The sequence below is a fragment of the Chrysemys picta genome, chromosome 1, assembly GCF_011386835.1.
Source record: "Chrysemys picta bellii isolate R12L10 chromosome 1, ASM1138683v2, whole genome shotgun sequence".
Taxonomy (NCBI): Eukaryota; Metazoa; Chordata; order Testudines; family Emydidae; genus Chrysemys; species Chrysemys picta.
In genome coordinates, this window is record NC_088791.1 from 280499700 (window position 1) to 280515552 (window position 15853).

The following is a 15853-nucleotide window of genomic DNA, read 5'->3' on the forward strand; positions in this document are numbered from 1 at the left end:
TCTTTATTAGGGCCAAAGGATTTTTTTTAAAGTTTATTATTTCTTTATGATTTTAAAAGGATGCAGCTATATGATGCCTATTAAAGCATATAATTCTTCCAGCAGTGCATGGGGAATTTGCTTGTATAATTCCCATTACTGCTAATGGAAGTTAGGGACATCAATCTCCCCTGATCTGATGGGAGAATAGAGCCCTAGTTTTTGAAAATGCATATTACATAACCAGTAGACTATAGCAACTCTTCATGAGTCATTACAGTTTGTTGAGTAAATTCCTATTTAAGCATTTTCATAGCATGAATTTTTAACCTACCATGCAAAAGCCTCTTTTTAGTTCATAGTTTTGATTTTCAGCTCTCTTCTGAAACATAGCAGTCAGTATTAAACTGGCTTGGACACATGATCACAAGCTAAAACTTTTAATGACCTTTTTATAAAATAATGTATGTTGTAAAGGCAGTAGGTGGCATGGGCAGGTATACGGCTGCCTGCTCAGTGATATTCACGTGTGATCATTTAGATACTTATAACAGTATGTATTCAAAGAACCAGACCCCCGAGATGTAAATTGGCGTAGCTCCTTTGACTTTGAAGGATCTACTTACACCAGCTGAAGACCTGGTCCAAAGTCAGCATTTAGGTCATTGGCATTGAAATTCATATCAGTTGAGAAAAAAACAAAACAAATGGGCGATTTTTTGTGGGATTTGGAGAGAAGGGAACCCTCATATCCAGCCAGGATGGAACCCCTGCTGTACATACCACTGCTATAGGCTGTAGTGGTTACAAGCTGCTAAGTGCCACGCCTAAATAATCAGTGCATCAGTACAATGGGTGGACCCCCTGGCCATGTCCCTATGATTCTACCAGCTCATTCAAGAATTCAGGGCTTCTACCCATGCAGACAGAAATCTTATAGCACACAGATGAGTTGTGAATGGCCCCCTGAAGTGCTTCTCCAAAGTCTTTCCCTCCACTCTGGATGTTTCTATGAAGTTCTGGCCTTGTGTGCCAATGGAGACAGTGGGAAAGAGAGGGGCAGGATTAACTTTTTTAAAAAAAACTTTGAACAATTGCTTTCAGGTCTTGTATGCACTTTAGTTCTGCAGCTTTATGTGCCTAAATTGAGCTGAAACTTTGAAGACACAAAATATTGGCACTAATACAGGAATTCCAGGTTTGTTCCTTCTCATTTCCCCTTCCTCCCAGAATCTTAGCCACAGCGGCACCAATGACTCCAGTGTTTCTACCTTAACAAAAAGTTGAAAAACAAATCTGACAATGTTTTGTAAAATAAACTTTGCTATAAAGCAGTTCCAAGCTCCCTGACCAGCTTTTGTCTCTCAAATCTATTCACACTCATTCATACGCTCATGACAAATGCTAAGGGGGTTGAAAAATCTCACTCCTGAGTGCCTCTCTGGAATCAACGGCTTCAAAGCTACATTGGTTGTGATGTAAATATCCAGATGCTGTAGCAAGCTTTTAGTTTTGATGCAGGCTGATACAGTCTAGATGCTGGGAGTGAACTATGTGATAATACTTTTGTCCCAAACATCCCCTCTATTTTCATGAGTAGCGGGGAACCTCATCAAGTGGATTTGGACTGAAGGGCATGTAAGGGGTTCCACAGTAGGTCCTCCGTGATCCTCCATTTTAATGTAAGTTTATCTGTCAGGTGCAGTATGAAGAGTGTTATGTTCTGGCTTGAGCCCTGGAGCAGGGTGTAATAGCAACCAGCAGAGGCAGACTTAAAAAGCAATAGTGTCTGGAGTTTACTGAGGAACATGCAGCTAGCATACAAACATGCTGCAGGCAGCTTCTTGCCAGAGCTGAAAGAGAAACAGGAAGGTCAGCAATCTCTTCTGGGTTCACAGAATTGTCTACTGCAGCAAATGACTAAAATAAACCTCATCCTAACACATGGGGGAAGGGCAAAAAGAGAGTTATTCTACATATCCTCATCCCCCTTCAACTCCATGTGATTCTCGACACTAGCTAATATCCTTTCCCACCCAGGAGGAGGCAGATTTGCGGGCTGTAGCCAGTGCGAGCTGCTGAGCAGTGTAACAGGAGCTCTCTTTCCCTTAGGGCTGAAGCAGCACTGATGCCCAGGGCTTTAACATGATGTAAACTCAGCAGCCAAGAAGGTAAAACAAAGTGCCCCATGATCATCTAGTCCAGGGCCCTTTCCTTGGGACTGACTTTATTTTCATCAAGAGTTCCAAAGCAAGGGCAGAGAGACTCAAAATATGGGGTACTAGCCACCCAAGGCTTTCCTGGCTTCTTCCAACTGGGAGGGGAGAGGACTCACTCTTCCTTTAATAACACTTCCTAGCTATAATGGAGTTACCCAAACTAGGACTTCCCTGATCCTGGGTCTCTCCCATCTGCTGCCCCTGCCTAAAAGGCAGAATATCTTACACCTGGCTTCTTGTAGATAACATGCTTGTGGCCTAATCATGGGCCCTTCAGCCATGTTCCCAGTTTGAAACAGCCCAAGGCCATAGCAAGTGCACTGGGAATCATACTTGTATTCCACGGCCCCATGCCTTGTTACACATGGATTGCCCTGGGACTATGATGTTGTCCCAGTTCAATACATATCTTAATACAGCCACAGATTTAAGGAGGCTGATCACCTGTCCGTGCCACAGAAGGAGAGGAACACCCCTCCCCAAATTGAGTGAATTGAGAGGAAATGACACACGTTGGAAAACATAGTGTAGCTGCCCCTTGTGTGTGACCTGCCCTGGAAGGGAGAATGTAACACATGCTGTTGATTTCTAGTTATGGGTCTGGTGTTGGTTTGCATAATAGTGATTCAAAACTAGTCATAAAGGTTCATAAGGAGTCACCTAAAAGCAGATAAGAATATGTATAAAGACATTCCCCTGTATATGGTATGGGAGCATTAACAAGTTACATCCCCCACTGTAAATCACTACAGCCTAATAATTCAATAGTTTTTCTTAGGCAAGCTGCTTCTGCTGTTTTTTTATCTCCCTGAGAAGGATTTGGGGAGAACAAATAAGGATATAGGAGCTATTTTTATAAGCCATTAAGCCAAAGATCAACACTATTTGTATCAGACAAGAAAGAATTTCACTGAGAAATTAAAATACTGAAGCTAAATTTTTTTTAAAAAATGATTTTGAGCCAGGTGAGACTAAATAATCTAGGTCTTAATATGCTGCAGGTGCAGGATAACACTTTTGTGTAGTGCTGAATGAAACATTAATCCTCACAGCACAAATCCCAGTCTTACCTACATTGTTCAGTCTTCAGACATGTGTATATTAATCCTGGGACACCCTCCTCACACTTCTGTTCCTAAAGAGAACTCTGAACCCCTTGATCAGTCCTTTCCCATCAGTTTATTTTCAATTTTTATTTTGCATTTTAGCAGCTTGAGTCAAACTTTTTTGACATGTAAGTTGGACAATGGTCACTGATTAACATTTGGAGAGTCAGCCATCTTAAAGGTTACTCAGTTTACGCCAACACCTTAGACAATGGCTCGGACTGTTCATTTTCCTCTATTGTTTCCTCACATTCTACAGTTCTTTGGTTCAAAAACAAATATAAAACACTAACACCCTCTAGTCCTTTATTTTCATCTGCTGTTGGAACCTCTCTCTTTCCTGTGTCTATCTTCTACAACAGAAGCAAACGGAAGGAGTTAGATGATTACTATATTGTGAAGTAGTTGCTATGCAGAGGGGCACATGAACATTTTCATTGCAATATTATTATAGGAAGGCCTATGTTTAATGAACTGGTGGTCTCATTTCAGTTGCTAGAATACATTACAAAAAATATATCTGCATTACAAAAAAATGCCATCACTGTCGGTACTAATTATCACACTTATTGAAGGTTTCAGTAGAGACTAGAGAGAGGCTAAAAACTGAATTAAGATGAAGATTTTAACACTTGAGATGGCCCCTTCAGAACGGGGTTTGGCACATGAGAGCAGTAGTGTTGGGAGATTGTACAGCTACAGTCTGTGCTGTATCTATTCTTGGTATACATGATGACTTCAAACGCAGGGCTTTCTACTGGCAGGTTTTGGATCCAATTCTGTATTTTTTGGTGCTCTTAGCAACATGATATCCCTTACATTAGTATTTGGTAAAATTGGTTGCCTGAATGTAAGCCTAAAACAGGCTGAAAGAGGTAGTAGCCCTATATTTGCTCAATCAAAAAATGGTGTTTTGAGTGGTGGTAATGTATCTCTGTACAGTAGTAGAATGTGTCCTCACCTGCTGCCTCTTCTGTGAATTGCATGATCCGTATCTGTGTTCTAGTTCAAGAAAGCATTTGTGGACTCAATTCTTTTCAATGCATATTTGCAATGATCAAATGTTGCTTTAAGAGCCCAGACATCTCTTGACATACAATCTTCACTGAAAGCCAGAAGCACAGGAAATATCTCAGTTAATAGATAAACACTGGGCTTGCAGGTGGAATAGTGCTTCCTGTTGAAAACAAACACACTGTGCAACCATTAATAAAGCAATCAGGTGTCTGAGCAATGAAAAGGAAAAGTAGTTCTTGGGACGTCTAGCCTTTTGTTTGAAATAAAACAGCAGATTTATTGTATTGTTTTCTTTTGAGGATCCACAATGCCCCATGTTGTGCCCATTCAGCTCTGTAAATCAAGGAGAGCACACAAAAGAAAAACATTTTTAGGATTATTAAGAATATAAAAACATTAACTACAATACCCACCTGGGGAAGTGAGGAAACAGATTGACAGAGCGAGGCGGGTACCCAGAAATCACTTATTACAGGACAGGCCCAACAAGGAAAATAACAGAACACCACTGGCCATCACATACAGCCCCCAGCTAGAACCTCTCCATCACATTACCAACGATCTACAGCCTATCCTGGAAAATGATCCCTCACTCTCAAAGATCTTGAGAGGCAGGCAGGCTAGCCCTTGCTTATAGACAGCCCCCCAACCTGAAGCAAATACTCACCAGCAACTACACACCACACCACAGAAACACTAAACCAGGAACCAATCCCTGTAGGAAACCTCGTTGCCTACTCTGTCCCCATATCTACTCTAGTGACACCATCAGAGGACTCAACCACATCAGCCAACCATCAGGGGCTCATTCACCTGCATGTCTACTAATGTTATATATGCTATCATGTGCCATCAATGCCCCTCTGCCATGTGCATTGGCCAAACCGGACAGTCCCTACGTAAAAGAATAAATGGACACAAATTGGACGTCAGGAATGGTAATGTTGCTGGCACAGAGTGCCCAAGGATAGCAACAGTGGGGTTCGTTGCCCGGGGTGCTTCGCGCCAATGAACACACCAGCGTGGAGAAGCAAACAAAGTTTATTTGAGATCTCAAAGTGGTGCAAAGAGACAGGCACGTCTCAAATCAAGCACACCAACATAAGCGGCATTTATCTTTTATACAGTTTGCAGCAAGCCTTTCTCTTCTTCCCCCACCCTTTCTCCCCCCCCCCTCCATTCCCACCTCTCCTCCTTTCTCCCTCTGGTTACATTACACAACCTTGGCTGTGCAGCTTGTTCTCACTGTTTCTTTCTGCAAGTAATCTTGTTCTTTAGCTAGAAGCATGAAGGTTTCCCTTATCACTACTGCTTCCCAGCTGCTGGCCTGTGAGGTTAGTAAAGTTTAACATGCAGGGGCTTTGATTCACTTTGGCCTAGAGTGGGTGGGCTTCAATCGACTCTCGGGTCTTCCAACTCCCCGAGTTACCTAGGGTGATGCCTAGTAACACCAACAGTAACATACAAAATCCAGTAGGAGAACACTTCAATCTTCCTGGACACTCTATAACAGATTTAAAAGTAGCTATACTTGAACAAAAAAACTTAAAAAACAGACTTCAAAGATAAACAGCAGAACTAAAATTCATTTGCAAATTTAACACCATTAATTTGGGCTTGAATAGGGACTGGGAGTGGCTGGCTCATTACAAAAGCATCTTTGCCTCTCCTAGAATTGACACCTCCTCATCTATTATTGGGAGTGGACCACATCCACCCTGATCGAATTGACCCTGTCAACACTGGTTTTCCACTTGTAAGGTAACTCCCCTCTCTTCATGTGTCATTATATAATGCCCGCATCTGTAATTTTCACTCCATGCATCTGAAAAAGTGGTTTTTTACCCACGAAAGCTTATGCCCAAATAAATCTGTTAGTCTTTAAGGTGTCACCGGACTCCCTGTTGTTTTTGTGGATACAGACTAACACGGCTACCCCCTGATACTTGATAATGGAGAGATGATGACTCAAACATGGAAAAACAAAAAACAAAACAAAAACCCAACCAACCAACCAAACACACAACCACATTTTAGTGTCATCCTGTCAATACATGCCACTGATTTCTGAAACTGTTTAGGGCTGTTGTAACATATTAGATACAGAGGGTAAGGTTTCCTAAAGTGCCTTCACTCACCTCTGATGCAGAAATTAGCCCTGATTCGCAGGCACACATACCTATACTTGCATGTGAATCAAGGAGCGTACACATGCATTGACATTTCAATTTATATTTTTCATACCCCTTTAGCATTAGGTTTTGTGAAGGTTCTTGCGAGCAATGTTCTGTTCATACAAATGTTCATGGAACATGAAGTTTGGGTCTGTAGTGGACATTAATGTCTGTGACAAAATGACCACTTTGACCAGCAGCAGACATAGTACACATTCTGCTTTAATCAGTCACTTTGCCCATAAACCCCTGCTATGTCTTTGCAGTAGATTGCCATTGTCAGATTAGAAAAATTGTCATATTGTGATTAAAGCTGAGTGAATAATTGATTTTTCAGTTCAGTGGCCAAACTAAAGAATCTGGAAAAAAAAATCAGATGGTTTCCAATTGAAAGTGATTTTGTTGTTGTTTCTCCGTTTGTTTCTTTGCACCCAAATGAAAAACTGAAAAGAAAAAAAAATATTAGTCAAAGCTAAATGTTTTGAATGTTGATTTGAATTGACATTTATTTTGAAATGTCAAATTGACATTTTCAAAATAGTTCATGTTTATTTTTGTCTAAACAAACTGTTTAGACATTTCCAAAATGTTTATTTTCATTTTTCCCCCCACTCAAAACTTTGTATTGAATTTGACCTAAATTTTGCAAATAGTTCAGGTGTCCCTAAAAATGATTTTTAAATGAATTTACTATTTGTAAAAATATTTTAAAATAATAAAAAAATCACCCAGCTCTAATTGTGCATTATGTGCACTAATGTCCAGCAAAGGCCACTGCAAAGAGGACAGTGCTTAATTACTACAACAGAGGGACATAACTGTTGAAATGTACCCCAGACTCCTGACAGACATTATTCTAAGAATATCTATGCTCCCTTCCCTACTACACACAGATACACACTGCAAATACAAATGACCACGGTGAATGGCAATGGACCACTGAAACTTGGAGAGCAGTAAATTCACAAAACGAATTGTGTATATTATACATAAAATATAAAGGCTAGGTATTATTTATCATTATATATATAGATATATAGATATATAGATAGACACTAATCAACAACAACAGAACACCACAGGGACTTTGTTGCTCTCCTTTTCTTTCTGTCTTTCCTTCTGTGTTAGAACTATTACTTCTCAATAGTGGCATAATTTTGCTTGATTTTGCCTCATTGCTTTGTGGCATGAGGACCTGCATTCACTGGAATATCTAAACATGCAGTTAACTTCCCCTTCTTCTCCTGCACCACAAAATCAAACTGCACTCATAGCTCTTCTGAAAGGCATAACATATTTTCCATTTATTATGTTGAATACATATTAAAAAAAACAACTTTTCACCCATTATTTACAAGCTCTATAATTCTTTGGAAAATATTTTCATGGATTTGTGTAACAGGCTTTTTAGACCAATCTACTCTTATAAAGGTCTAAAATGTGTTCCTTTGAATGAAAAACTAATGAGATGTCCCATTTACAGCAGGCCTCATATTCTATTTTATCAGGATAAATAAAAACTACTGTATATTATTCCTTTCAGTTGTAACTATATAACTATTGTGATACCCAGGATATTCTATTTGTGTTTTCTAGGCTTCAAAATTGAAAAGAAATAGCACTGGCAAAGGAGCTAACTGTGTACTGTGAAGATGTTATTTCATTAAGGCTTATTGCTTCATTACTTTGGAAAGTGGTGCACTATTCAAACTCCTCAGGATTATGCGCTGTATAGATTTTAATGTTGAAGGAGAAAACTGCATTGAGGGCAAGCCTGGATTTGGATGTGGCTGTTTGGTTCAATGAACATTGTGTTTTCTCTCTCTCTCATTTTTATTTACAGTAAAAGCTGCCTGAAATGACCACTGAATGGCTCAATAAAAACCCGTGACTTGGCTGGCTAGAAGTTGACCTGTATTGTACCGGAACGTTTGGAAATGCTTTAAAGTGTTCACTGATAGGGGTTACCAGGCACTCAAGCCTCAATTCATCAAAGCACTCAAATGCTTTGCTGAAGCCGGGTCCCAGCTACTAACACAGTGCACAAACAATATGGTTTGAGAGCCATAAAGGCACCTCTAGATAGAAAGTAGGCCTTCATGCAGGATTGAATATGTTTCTTTCATTTTCGAAGCAGGAGGTCCAATGCATCCCTGATATTTCCTTTATTGTATACCTCTCCTTTTCTTAAGATTCAGCATTAGCATTACGACCATCTGACTAGTTGATGAACTGAATGCAATTCCCTGTGGATTATGAACATAACACTGCTTTATCGGCACTAATGGGGTCACACTGAGCTATAGGATCATCTTAAAACATTTATCCAGCACCATATTTATACATGACACTTTACTAAACACAGTTAAGACATATCCTCTAGTGCTGGGATAAGCTTCAAAAAAACAGTGACTAGCCAATAGTGGAGCTTGGCTCCACCACACCCACTCTTGTCCCTTGGGTCATGCCCTCAGCCCACCATTGACATGCCCCTTTGGGGGGTGGCGCAGCCTGACACAGAAGTGCTTATGACATTTCTGACAGCTTTACATCGCTGGAGATTCCATGATGAAAGGTGAACTTAGTGGACTGGTTAATATTTGAGGTTTAATGATTAAGGCTCAGATCCTGCCATAGGAGCTTCATGGGTGGAGCAGGTAGATGTGCAGATGTGATAAATAAATAGTCACAGTGAGTAGACTTGGGTAAGTAATTGATTCTTCTGGTTTGGTGCCCAGGCTGAAAAATAAAAAACAAACAATTTTGCGGTTTTGGTTACATTCAATGAAGAGGGTGGGGGGAATAAAACAGGATAAATAATTGTTTCATGTCAAACAAAACATTTAGTTTGACCCAGAACATTTGTTTGTTTGTTTTTTATTCATTTTGTAACATCTTCAAGATTTGGTGGGGGTTTTCTCTTAACAAAAATAAATAATACAACACTAGCTAAATTTGGAAACAAAACGTCATTTGAAAAAAAAAAAAAAGTAAAAATGTTTCCTTTAGAAAATGTTGACATGAACCCTTTTGACTTTTTCAGAAAAATAATTTCATTTCGTTATTTGGCTGAGACTCTCCACTAAATTCAACCCAAATTCATGAATAGTTTCAGTTGCCCTAAAGTTGCATTTTTTGACAAGTTAATTATTTGATCAAAATCTTTTGCCCGCCTCTAATGATGATGTATTATCTTCTGCCGGGAGCTGAGTCTTTTTCCAGTATCAAAGAACTGGCCAATCCATGGACTGAGAGATCAAGAGAAGGAAACATCCAAACTTTTGGAATGCTAAGAATGGCAGCCCATAACAGCATTAACTAGTTTTAAATAGTGAATGTCAGAATTTTAATGGCAATTAATGAATGTCACTGCAAATTATTTGAGATCATTGGGACTATTCACAGACATAAAGTTAAGCACATGTTTGCAAGATCAGGGCCTCAGAGTCAATTTAGTTACTATTATTAATATCTTATGACCTTATGAAAATGTAAACACTTGCCATTAATGGAAGTTTTAGTTGAGAAAGGAATGGAGGATTAAACCATTAATCAGTTAGATCTAAGCTATGCAGCACACAGGTTTGATTGCTAGACAGACATAGAAACAAAAGTTTTCACAGCCACCATAAATAAGTGGGCACTGAGAAGTGTATTTAAACAGCTGACCATTTTAAAATATTCCATACACCAGTCGTAAAGCTCATCTAATAGGATATTTTCTTTCTCATCCTCCTAATTTTATTTTTGCTCATTTGGCTTATGGAATTTGTGATCATAGGTTGATGACCTAATGTTTTCTTGTTGTGGAGGGAATTTTAATGAGATAAGCAAATGATGTGTGTTGCATGGCACATTTGAAGCATTAAAAATCAGTAATAAATGAAAATGATCCCATGTAGTATATATTTTTTTTTTGAAAAATGAGCTTGAACAAGCCTTTTAATAAAGTCATTATTCCTCTTATCATAAATCACTAATGCTTATTTTTGTCCAGTAGATACAAGACAGTCAAGGATAATTCCTTTACATTTGTCCTTGTGTGTCATTTACTGCACTGCAAGTTTTTTAAATTTTTTTCTTAAAGAAGATATGAATATTACTATTGAATATATTGCATACTGTTATTATCATGTTCAAAAATGTTATATGTCCTTTTATGAAGGGCTGCATTGGTAGGTTATTGGCAATTATACTGTGGTGTATTAACAGAGATGGGTCTGATGGAGCCAAACATCTATAACATTTTGATCTATAGGAAATCTATATCCAAACTTTCTGGTTCAGTCCATTCCTTCAGGCTAATAAAGGAACATTCCTTACCCTGCAAGGGTTTGATATAGTTATGAGGAGTGTCACCAGGCGGTGGTGCTATACCTAGTCTTCCCTCTTCTTTTTCTTAGTATGTAAACAAATGTTTAATCTTGGGAAGGCATGATGTATTAGTTAAGCAAGCTTATGTTTACAGTGAGCTGTGCGAGCAGCAAGAAAGTTTGTGCTCTGCCTTTGTGTCCAGTTACAATAAATTCCTGATGGCAGAGCTGCTCCTGGAAACCAATACTGATGTTGGGCTGAGATTCTTGAAAGGAAGGATTGTCTGCCTGCCTTTTGATCACCATTGTTTCAGGACTTGGTGATGTATGTAAATAAAATGTATCACATATAGAAGATACCTTGTTTCTGCATTACAGATTCATGTTCCAGCAAGGCCAACCTGCAAAGTCTTGGACTTCTGTTACTTTTCTGCTTGGGATATAATACAGACCCCCAGGATCTGATCTGGATATGGACAGAAACATCTTTAATGTTTTTAATGAAATAAAAACAAACTGGGAATTGTGTTATTATAGGAGACTAACTTCCCAGATATACATTGGAGGACAAATGCTACTAATAATTATTTTCCTGGATGTGACAGTTGACCTATTTCTTCACCAAATGACCTTGGCACAAAAAGTAGGAGTGTGCTAATAAAATTTGCAGATGACACAAATTTGGGAGGTATTGCCAATATGGAGGAAAACTGGAATATCAAACAAGAACATCTGGATGATCTTGAAAACTGGAATAATAGAAATGGGATAAAATTTAATAGTGCAAAGTAGAAGATCATGCACTGAGGGACTAACAACAAGAATTTTTGGTTTAAGCTAGGAATTTGAGCTAGAAGTGACAGAGGAGGAGAAAGACCTGGGTGTATTGGTTGATCACGGGATGCCTATGAGTCATCAATATGATGTGGCCATGAAAAAGGCTAATGTAATCTTAGGATGCATAAACACAATGCAATTGTGTTTCATTATCTTATACATTATTGTACATTCTTTCTTGCTTTATTGAGTGTATTGTAACTGATTATTTCTTCTAAATAAAATGGTACTTTGTTTTCAAAGATTACTGCTTGAATATCAATCTTTTAAGTGAAGGGCTATGTCTGTGTCCTCTCACGTGTTAGCAGAACTGGTCTGCTCTGGGGAGTTCTCTTTGGGTCAGAAACAAGCCCCCTGGTAAAACCCTAGCAATTCTTCTAGGGCAGGCAACTCCTTGTTACCAATTTGGGCAGAACAAATTGCAAGTGGTTTATAGTGATAGCTAAGCCAGTATTCGCATGCTTTGGATCCAAATTTTGGGGTAACAAGGTCCCACTCTACCACAGGTAAGACAGCTTCAGTAGCTTTGCTTTGAGAAGTTCCACTCATTGACATCTGTAAAGTGGTGACATGGGGTTCTATGCATACCTTCACAAGACATTGTGCCCTAGGGAAATGTTGCAAAGCCGATGCATCCTTTGGTTCACCAGCTCTTCAGTCCGCATAGATCCTCACACCCACCTCCTCAGTGAATACTGTTTGTGAGACTCCAATAGTGGAGTACACCGAGGGACAAAAACTCCAAGAAAAAATAGGAATTGTGGACCTTGTATAGTATCTGAAGTTCTTTGAGATGCGTGGTCTGTATCTGTATTCTGCCACCCAGCTTCCTTCCCCTCCGCTTTTGATCCTTTACTTGTGATTCACAGTAGGGAATCAACTGGAAATACAGGGCTCTAGATGTGGGACTAGAACATAGGTCTGCAGTGCCTGGAGCAACTGATGCCACCAGGATGTGGCAGCCAAAGATCACTATTGAGAATAGATACCATAGAGCACCCTGCAGCCCTCTGATTGGCCCATGCTTACTATTTAACTTTGGAGGGTGCCCCAGGAAGCTGTCTGGCTAACGATGCCAACTTCTGGGTTGTTGTTGCTCCAAGCCTTGCCTTGTGATCGCCAGTCTCTGATCCTGACCCGACTCTCACCCAGATTCTTGCCTCCTGACTTAAGCTTGATAACTACTCCTGATCTTTGTTTTCCGACCTTGGACTGACTCTGATCCTGACTCTTGTCTATTGATTCTGGCTTAAGCAATTATTCTGACCACTGTCCCTGGCTATTAGCTCATGGCCATCCTTGACTTTGCAATACCCCCCCCCCAGCAGTGACAAATAAGCAAGACTGCCTATGCCCTGGTCTCTTACAGATTGGTGATCCACAAAGGTCCTCATACACTCATTTCAGTGCACAAGGAAAGGAAACGCTCTGGTGCAGACCAAAAGGTATTGCTAGCAAACATCTTCTGGTCTCAGGCACATGGATTGCATGCATACCCACAGTGGAATACAGACTGGGACAATACCTCTCAAAGAACTGTAGTTCCTTTACAGAGTAAGAGCCTTTCTTTATAGATAGAATTGGTAGCAATGCCTACAGTTAATGTTGCTGAACATTTTCCATTATAAGACCCTGTTTTCAGTTGCTTAAAACTTTGCCCAACTTTAAGTGGTCAGGCTGAAATGTCTCATCCGGTTTGTCTGCCACAGGTGAACTTCATTTAGGAAATTTTCAGCAAAAACTATTTAGACATTTCCAGGAATGAGGTTGGGGGGAAAATATAATTCCTTCCCAATGTTAAATAACTCATACGAACATTTTATAGATGAACTTTATCACAACTATACTTGAAAATTTGTATGGCAGTCACACTGTAGTCAGAGGTGACTTTTCTGGTTCTCATGAAAATCCACCCAAATTCAGCCAAATTATAAACCTTTTAAAACAGCTGTTTGCCCTTGCATAGAAGAGGATTGTTAGAACCTAGCAGAAAAATTCTCTAAACAATTCATCTAAACTCCCTGCCTGCCAGAGCTCCTTGACAAACACACTGAGCATATTTCACCCCTACAGAGTTCACTGAGTATATGTCAGCCTATGGCTGAACAGGACTTTTCTGACAACTTCTCCCTCCAGCTGCTGAGCTCCCCTGTGGCAGTGGGAGGAAAGAACAGGCTGAGATTGGAGACGGGGCAGAGGGGAATAGAAGCAGGGAGAATAGAAACAGAAAAGGACAGGGATGTGGATAGGGGTAGAGATGTGCTAGGAAATAAGGACAGAAGGGGTCAGGCTGTGGGAGATAGAAGCAGAAAGGTCTGTCATGAATGGAGCACATTCTCCTCCAGAATAATAATAGTATCCAAAATTCCTAAATCTCAACACCCCTTTTGCTGTCAGCAAATATCTGTGAAAACCATGGGCAAAATGTGTCTCATCCCCTACTAGAGTCTTGATCCACAGAGAATAGCAGCCTATTATTGCTACCAGCTGTATTATTAGTTTAAGTGGTGGAGATTTATGCTGTGATTCTAAAGATTCCAACTCTGCTGATGACCCACCTGAGGGACAATATGTAATGGAATTTCTGGTTTATTATTATTATTATTATTATTATTAACAAAGTAGGAAATTATGTGATTTTTTTAAATGGTAAAAGAATATTGTTTTCCAAGACAAGCACACCCAAGTTCAGAAATGCTACAATTAAGGTTGACTGTGCAACCTTAATTCCACCCCTTGGGTGTATGCATTATGATATAATATTTAATTACATTATCACATACTATTATTTCCATGGGATAGCTGCCACATTCACTGTACAGGATGGATAAGTAGGCCACAGAGTATTATCAGTCTCAAGTAAGATACTGGGTATCTCATATTGGTATCTGCTGATCTGTGTTCAGTACTGGCATCAGTCCTTCTCTCTCACTGCATACAGTTAATCAAAATGTTAGCATAACATAGCTTTCTAAAGCACTGGTAGCATCTGGTATTTTTCCACAGGGAATGGATATTTCTTACTGCTGTATGTAAAGCTGAAGCAAGCAACATCTAAGAACAAATTATTTCAGTACTTATGGTAACTACTGTAGAAAACCAGAAGTTGGTTAAAGAGTATGCATTCTATTATTATATCAGAATGGACTAAAACGGTGTCCTAATTCTAGTCAAATTGAGTTGTTAACTAGCTGAATGTCAATCTTATTTTTTGTTACCTTTTTTTTTTTTTTACATACTGTTACCCTATGGCATCATCTGGACTTACTGAAGAAGAATGTTTTGTTTTGAGGGACAGAGATGTAGGACTCTAATTTATGTATTCTTATCGTATTTTATAAGATATTTATTTGGGGCATCAGATCTGCTGATTCAAAAATCTCAACAGAACAAATCAATCTGCTCTATAAATTGCCAATAGAAATTATAATATAATGTTGAAATCAGGTGTCTCTTTTATTAATAATAACCAAAGCAAGGACTAAAGAAATAATAAAAAAAAAATCACTGTATTTAAGAGATGAAAATACTGACTGTTAGCAATGGCACCAAGAATTTTATCCGTTTAACAGATTCATGGTTCAGATATCTAACAGATATTAGGCAAATGTCTAGTTAGAATCTGTCCATGGATATATCATAACTATGGTATAGAAAATGCAGGAAGGACATACATTTCTAGACAGTCAGGCTTCTGTAAATCTAATTCACACTCCTCTGCTTCTACCTCTCATCTTGGATTTGTGTGGAGCAGGCAAAAAAGGGCCTGAGTCTTCCAAAAAAAATTGATATGTTATACAAACAGGTCAGATCCACCCATGTTGATCTCTCCAGGGGTGGGTCTATGTATTTTGCCGCCCCAAGCATGCCTGCAGGAGGTCCGCTGGTATCACGGATTCGGCAGCATGCCTGCGGGTGATCTGCTGGTCCCGTGCCTTCAGCGTACCCGCCGCCAAATTGCCGCCGAAGCTGCGGGACCAGCGGACCTCCCGCAGACAAGCCGCCAAAGGCGGCCTGACTGCTGCCCTCATGACGACTGGCAGGCCGCCCCTCCACGGCTTGCCACCCCAGGCACGCGCTTGGAGCGCTGGTGCCTGGAGCCGCCCCTGAATCTCACAAACTGGCAGGAAAAAAAAAATCACATTGGACTCAAAGATATTCCTGCCATACTTAGGAAGAAGCTATCAAGTAGGGTGGGCTGAGGCCAC

General features: G+C 39.7%; 1 long non-coding RNA gene across 1 annotated transcript in view; it reads right to left on the reverse strand.

Annotated features, from left to right (window-relative positions):
• Positions 1-7770: 7770 nt before the first annotated feature.
• Positions 7771-15853, reverse strand: part of LOC101946403 (uncharacterized) — a 44897-nt gene continuing 36814 nt past the window's right edge. The window contains exon 3 of the long non-coding RNA XR_255773.5: positions 7771-9234. This is a non-coding gene — a long non-coding RNA (uncharacterized LOC101946403). The remainder of the gene's footprint in view (positions 9235-15853) is intronic.